The sequence below is a fragment of the Eriocheir sinensis genome, chromosome 2 (genome assembly GCF_024679095.1).
Source record: "Eriocheir sinensis breed Jianghai 21 chromosome 2, ASM2467909v1, whole genome shotgun sequence".
Lineage (NCBI taxonomy): Eukaryota > Metazoa > Arthropoda > Malacostraca > Decapoda > Varunidae > Eriocheir > Eriocheir sinensis.
The window spans coordinates 6,446,045-6,454,269 of NC_066510.1; positions in this window are offsets into that span (position 1 = coordinate 6,446,045).

Below are 8,225 nucleotides of genomic sequence, written 5' to 3' on the forward strand. Positions count from 1 at the left end.
TATATTTCCAGCGAATCCAGAAGAGCGGGGGAAGTGTATAGCAGGTGTGAGGAGGGAAAACTGGCGGCCGTCTGCTTCATCTCGACTCTGCAGTGCTCATTTTGTCAGAGGTAAATATTACAGGCAAGAGTACTGATCCAGATTATTACATGAGGTAACATTCATTTAGGTATTGCCCCGGGTCCCCTAGCTTATTGTGTGGCGGGGGATAACTCCGGAACGGGATTTACATGAGCTCGCGGAGGTAAACACGCATGGCGGCGCTCAAGCAGGGGAAGAAAATATAGGAAAGGAAATTCAGTGGAGGCAAAGTGCACAGAGGGACAGAGCTCAGTGCTGGGTGGAGTATATAAGTGTACGCAGGGAAGTGACCAAGAGTGCGTAGTGTAAGGTGACTTGCCGTCACCTGCCCTTGTAGCAGTCACCGCTCTAACTGCGGGCTCCTTCCCCTCAGTGACACTTGAGAAAATGGGCGCTGCAAAGTAGACTCAATTTGTGAATATGTTCATCGTCACTACTTGTCTGCCTACCTGTCCTGTCGCGTCTTTACATTGTTAACTTTTCTTGTATTCGTTTATCTCTGACTGTCCGTCCATGTCCTCTTGTTGTCCACTTTTTCACATTGTTCCATATATACACCAACACTTAAATGTCAACCTACACAGACAACATCCACACAAACGCACATACACACAATCACCTCTTTTAAGTGTCTTGTCCATGTCAATGACCTTTAAGTATGTTTACCCTTCTCTATCGAGACACGCCAGTCCTCGTCGACAGACCGACTCGGTCGGCTAGATTTCGATCGCCGATAGAGTCGGTTTGTTGGCACCCTGCTACGGGCCGCCATTAGGCTAAGCCCGTGCTCCCCCGCGCAGAGAGGGAGCATTTTTACCCTCTTAACGGGCCGTCTTCGGACAAGGGCCCGTTCCCCTAGTAATACTAGGGATAAATCTTTAACAACAACAACAACCCTTCTCTATCCGTGAACCAATTATTTCATAGCTGGGCACGATAACAGAAAACCTTATTCCCGATAACCGATAACTGATAACGAAAAACCTTAACGGCGATAACCGATATTCGTTAACTAGAGACACAAATATAGGCGATAACCGATAACCGATACCCGATATAAATCCACAATTCCGATACTAGCTAGCGATAAGTCCGATAGGCGAAAACGATACTATATTTATATTTCAGATAGAACAACATTGATGAATTCAAATTTTCATTATCTGTATTTTAGGAAACTCCGAAACTTACAAAACCTTAAAACCACACGTTGACACGTACATATAGACGGTAATACTAGAAATGCCCGAACCGGTGTTGTGTTATTTGGCGTCCCCACCGTCAAAAATTGTTTACAAACACTGGTCTCTCGTGAACGGTGCATGCTCAGACCAGCAAGCGTAGACCTGTACAGTCTCGCAAAGCTTTTAAACCGTAATTAAGAGTTGCACCACCTCAATCACCATCATCACCACCACCACCACCACCATCACCACCTCAACCATCACCACAACCACCACCATCACCACCTCCACCACCACTGGGCTGGGCTGGCCGGGCTGGGCCGACCATCAGGTCCCACTGCGAAGAAGACTTGGGCCGACCATCAGGCCCCACCGGGAAGAAGCCCACCGGCGCAATAGGCCGCAACGTAAAAAAAAAAAAAAAAAAAAACACCACCACCACCCCCACAACCACCACCACCTCCACCACCATCACCACCACTACCACCACCACCATCACCACTATCATCATCACCACCATCATCATCAACACCACCATCAACACCACCATAATCATCATCACCACCATTACCACTTTCATCACCACCACCACAACCATTATCACCACCATTACCACCATCATTACCATTACTATCACCACTACCTCCACCATCACCACTACCATCTCCACCATCACCACCACCACCACCACCTCCACCATCACCACCACAACCATCACCTCCACCTCCATCACCATGATCACCACCACCAGCACCACCACCATCACCATCACCACTATCACCACCATTATCATCATCAACATGTGGTACTGGTGGTGGTGGTGGTGGTTGTGATGGTGATGATGGTGATGGTGGTATATGTTGTGCTAAGTCTAATGAAGGGTATATATTTGTAATTAAATACCTTGCCTCTTGACTGAAAAGGGTATTTTACTCGATAATATACCTTAGTTTCCGAGGTATGGCCTTTTTATACCCTTCATTTTTTACAGTGTAGCCAACGCATGACCAGCCGATTAATTCAGCGGGGTCACACTGAACCACCCGTCTTACCCCAACCCTCCCACCAAAGGAGCGTGTTGCCCACCGAGGGGAACTACACCCTGCCCCGCGGTGAACTCAACTCCGAGATGAGAGGGCACAGGGAGTATACGGGACGCCACGCACGGCAAACACGTGGGGAGACATTAGCCCTGCCCTAGGTGGTGAAAGGGCGGGCGCAGGCAACATCACCAGTAGGCCTTCTCTACCGGTGATGGGGGGGAACACTTGGTCCACGAGGTCAGCGGACATCGACCCCTATCGAGGTAGGCAAGCCACCACGGTAGGTGATGCCGCCGACCTTGCTTCAAGCCCCATCACCACGACAAGGTGACTCCCCTTCGACGGGGTCATTAGACGAAGGTTGTCGTCACGACAGTCCCTCATTATTCTTAAGTAGTCGGCACTGACGACTATGCCGACAGGAAACGGTGAAAATTATAAGAAAAAAATGGGCCCGGCAGTCTTCACGACTGTCTCAGGTCAAGTCAAGACTGTCGCGGACAGTCTTGACGACTGTCCCAGACCTCCCTCAGATCTCAACCGGAAACTTTTAGCATGGAATACTTTTTCGCCCTAACACTCACGTTCCCACGCTACCCTCCAAACGTACGCTGAGCATCCGGCGACCGTTTCTAGATCTTTTTCAATGCATGCGCGACTCCTTCACATCAACACCCAAGAGCTCGTGTACCCTATAGAGTCGTGGGTTGTCGTGGCCCAGAGTCGGCACAGTATGAAGGGGGCTTATTAACACACTACCCAAGCTCCAACGTCAAGGCACTTTGCTTTCTTTCTGTTACCTGCTCGCAGTAAACATTAACCGATAGAGATAAAATTAGTGCAAAATAATGATAAAAGGGTGGAGGAGGGCACTAATTCCATTACTCGCCGTGCTGTTCTCTTTCTTGTGTTAACACACACACACACACACACACACACACACAAACACACACACACACCATCATCTACTGTGTAGCATATCGCCCCCCTCGCGCGCCCACTGCACAGCTGCTGGTTGACCACATCATCGTCACAGCTGATGCGCTTCGAGTGAGATTCCCCTCTGCCAAGTTGGTCATCTGTGGGGATTTTAACCGCCTAGACGTCAGCGACACAATGCACCACCTGAATCTCACTCAGGTCGTTAACTTCCCCACCCACCAACAAGCTACTCTCGACCTCATCATGACCGACCTGAGCCAGCAGTACTCCCCCCCCCAGCCCCTCCCCCCCATGGGACGCAGCGGCCACCTGTCAGTCCTGTGGGAACCGGCTCACACCACCTCTCTGCCTCAATCATCCTCCGCCAGATCATTCCGGCCCCTGACCGACTCGGCCATCAGACGGTTCGGGCAGTGGATTACTCAATACCCCTGGACTGAGCTGACAAATGAGCCAGACGTCAACCAGAAATGGGAGCAGTACCAGCACACTATTACCAGCGCCTACCACACCTTCCCCGTCAAGGCATTCCTAGTCCATCCATCTGACGCCCCCTGGATTAACCCCATCGTCAAGAGGCTCATCTCGCAGAGAAACAGGGCTCACAACACAGACCCTGCCCGCTACAGACAGCTCAGGAACAGAGTTATCAAGGAGATCAAAACTGCCAGAGCAAACTATTATCCAGATAAAATACACCATCTTAAACAGGCCAACAACAGACATTGGTATCATAAGGTCAGGTATCTTTGTGGACTCGGCAAACACTCACCCTCCTTCCCTTGCACTTCACATTTATCACCTGACCGAGCGGCCGAGGAGATAAATACCCATTTCGCGGGTATCTGTCAAAGCCTCTCAAAACTTGATCTCACCGCCCTCCCCACATACCTACCATCCCCCTCCCCACCCCCCTCCGTCCAGGAGGTTGATGTTTTCAATAAATTAAAGAAATTAAGGACACACAGAGTTACCACGCCCACTGACCTCCCAATCAAAATCTATAAGGAATTTGCCCCTGAACTTGCCACCCCCATTTGCTCCATAATAAATGTTTCACTTGAACAAAACACTTGCCCAAGTGACTGGAAAACGTCCTATGTCACTCCCATCCCCAAAATTTCCAGCCCTCAGTCCCTTATTGACCTAAGGCCAATCGCCAGCACGCCCATTCCCAGCCTCATTTGTGAAGATTTTATTTTTAACTGGGCTTATGATGATATTAGTAACCTCATAGAGATCCAACAATTTGGCAACATGAAGCACTCCTCCACCACTCATTGCCTGGTCAGCTTTCTAGATTTCATACACAGCCACCTGGACAAACGAGACACCTCCCTTGCCCTTGCTTTTGTCGACTTCAGGAAAGCATTTGACCTTGTAGACCACACTGTTGTCGTTACTAAGGCCACTGAGCTGGGGCTTCACCCTAATATTGTATCGTGGCTGTCTGATTTCCTCAGCGCACGCCAGCAAATAGTTCGCTCCAGGGCTCTGTCTCCCCTCCTCTTGAGCTGACGTGTGGCGTCCCGCAAGGCACTAAAATGGGTCCGCTTTCCTTCTTGGTGCTCATTAACAACGCCCTCATGGACACACCGCATCGCTGGAAATATGTTGACGACAGCACCTTGGGCGTCCCCGTCAACAACAGGGATCCAGACTATGCACCTCTTCAAGCGTCGCTCGACAACCTTCAGGCATGGACGGTGGACAATAGTGCCACTATTAACCACATTAAGACCATGGTGATGCATGTTTGCACGTACAAGAGAGATGTGCCACCTCCGCTGCTGTCTATTGGCTCACACCACCTCCAGGTTGTCCAGTCCACCACACTACTCGGCATCACTGTGGACAACCAACTCAACTGGAAGCTCCACGTCTCCAACACCGTCAGAGCAGCCTCCTACAAGCTGTACATGCTGCGTAGACTCAGGACGCTGGGGGCACCGGCTGCTGAGCTGTGCAGTATTTACACATCTTTCATACTGCCAAAGCTCATGTATGCCTCCCCGGCGTGGTCATCGTCCCTTACCCTCACCCAACAACAGCAGCTTGAGAGGGTTCAAAAGAGGGCATTCAGGGTCATTTTAGCCCCTGACTACCACGCCTACGACAATGCCCTGACCACCCTGAGTCTCCCGAGGCTCTCTGACAGAAAAATGAGAAAAAATCACCCCTCACACAAACCATTTCATAATATATATCAAAGCATTTGTGATCAGATTATGTATCATCTATTTTGAGGGGTTTATATCATGGCACAAATTTGGCCTGTCGCTGGTACACGGTAAAGCCACCAATTTGGCCCGTCGCTGTTACCGGGTTAATTACATTTTTTAAATTGAAATCTATTTTTTAAAATTTGAGTCAACTTTTGCAATTTGAAAGTCAAGTGTTTTAATTTAAAAGTCAACTTTTTAAATTTGGTCAACTTTTTTACTAGGAAAATCAACTCTTTAAAATTCTGACAATTTTTTTTCATTTAAAGATCTTTTTCTTTAAATTTGAAGGTGCAAAGGTGCATTATTTTCTTTAAATCTGATGTACTTATTATTAACGTCATTAATTATTATTTAAGCTGATATATTATGTGTATTTTTTGTTGCCAGTTAATCTAGGTCAGGTTGAGTTTTTTCCTGATTTATTTGCTATTTTCATATTTTATTATTATTCTAAAATGAACCTAAATAATTAAGTTTTTTTCGATCAGTCGAAACTTAGCCTAACCTATTATCCGAACTCTGTATATAATAGGTAACTGTTGTGATTGGCTCAGTTTGCTAATTGCACCTGGTAGTGCGTGGCATGTCAACTCTACAAAATTTTTAGCGGATCTCACGTTCAACATGTTTATTGTAAGAAACTATACTGATACCCAAAAGAAAAATAAAGACAATCTACTCACCTATTATAGCGTGACTGAGGTCTAGGCAGAGGTTGCAGGTAAGGTGTCAGGAGCCATGGCTTGCTGGGATAGCCACTGTCTCCCAACAAGTGACTACCTGGTGGCACATGCCCTCTCTGGAACAATTCTGCCACTCCACAGCCATTCAAAATACGTGCATCATGCACTGAGCCAGGCCACTTCGCTAGGATATCCAGTATTCGATAGTTGGCATCGAATATGACCTGCACATTAATACTGTGATATCCCTTGCGGTTGACAAACACGTCTTCCTCCTCCTTTGGTGCCACAATCCTTACGTGTGTCCCATCAACGACACCAATAACCCCGGGAAAATTTGCAATGGTGAGAAAGTCTGCCTTGTTCGCCTCAGTAACGTCTTGGGTGGTGGGGAAACTGATGAACTGCTTGAGAATATTGACGTTTGCAAGGGCGTCAATGGTCTGGGTGATGGCTCTGCTGATGCTGAGCTGTGATGGGCCGAGGTCGTCGCTGCTACACATTTGCATTTTTCCCGTGGCAAGATACCGCAGTGTGATGATCACCTTCATCTCCGGAGTGAGTGGGTTTCTCCTCTTGGTGTCACTTGACAAGGCTTCCCTCACAAGATCAGTGACGTACAAAATACCGTCCTTGTCAAGTCTGTATCTCCTGATAAGCTCAGCATCGCTGAGCTCGTTCAGTACGTCTCTTCTTCGAAAAGGCTGGGGAGCGTGTTGACGTGGGGGTGCCATGTTGACGCGCTTCTGACGGTCATAAGCAGAGTTATGACAGGGTGAACCCGACCTCAGCGTCCCGCGCAATTTTATGGTCGTCCATAAGAGTTTATGGTCGACCATAAGAGTTTCTGACGGAGTTATGTCTGAAATGCGCCATTTTGTTCCGCTATGACCGTCAGAAGGAGTTATGACGGTATGTAGAATACGGGCTATCCTAAACCACCTCCAACCCTCCCCTCCCCCCTTCTAGTGTAGCCTGTTTAGTATTATAGTTTATTGTATTTTTAATTTGTATATTTTCAGCCTAACGGCTGCCATACTTTAATAAACCTATTATTATTATTACTATTGTTATTATTATTATTATTATTATTATTATTATTATTATTATTATTATTATTATTATTACACATAGATGGTGGGGTGCCACAAGGATTAGTGTTGGCACCAATACTTTTCCGAGTATATATAAATGATATGCCGGAGAAACTAAGCAGTTACATGAGCCTGTTTGCAGACGATGCGAAATTGCTGAGACATAACAAATAGTAAGGAGTGTGAAATTTTGCAAGAGAACCTAAGGCCGGTGTTACACTGTGCGGCGGCGCCGCATGACCAGTACCATGTCACACTGTCCGGCAAAGCCGCACACGGCGAGCATTTTACCCCCATCAGTCACTGTGGATAGTAATGTTGTCCAAACTTAAGATTGTTTGTGCTCTTGAGGCAGAAGGATACTCAAAGAGCCCACACGTCGGAGACATTGGGTTCATTCTTTTGATCTCTCTCTCTCGTGACTCCAAATCAAGCCAGTTCTCGTACATGATTTCTCCAATTTCTGTCCATGATTTTTCTTTCCTGTTTTTGTATGAATATTTCTTTCTTGCTGGCCTATCTTGAACACACTGAATAAATAAATCCACGTCAAACATGGTTTCAGGTGTGTGTGTGGGGGGGGGGAAGCGCTGCGCGGCGTGACCACGTGCAAAGAACTCCTGTGTTTTGTCCTCATATCCGGCGCCGCGCGGCAGAGCTGCCGCGCCGCGCCGCCGCAACATGCTGACCAACATTGCGGCGCCGTCCGGCACCGTTCGGCGGTGCCGCAATAGTGTGACACCTCTCATTGGTTTGTGTGTTAATGGGATTGCGGCGGCGCCGCACAGTGTGACACCGACCTAAATAAGATTTGGGACTGGAATATGAAATGGGAGATGGAGTTCAGTGTGAAGAAATGTCATGTAATGGAAATGGGAAGGAGTGAAGGGAGACCAAAATGGACATATAGGATGGGAGATGGAGAAATATTAAATGTTTAAGAAGAGAGATCTGGGAGTGACAATACAAGATA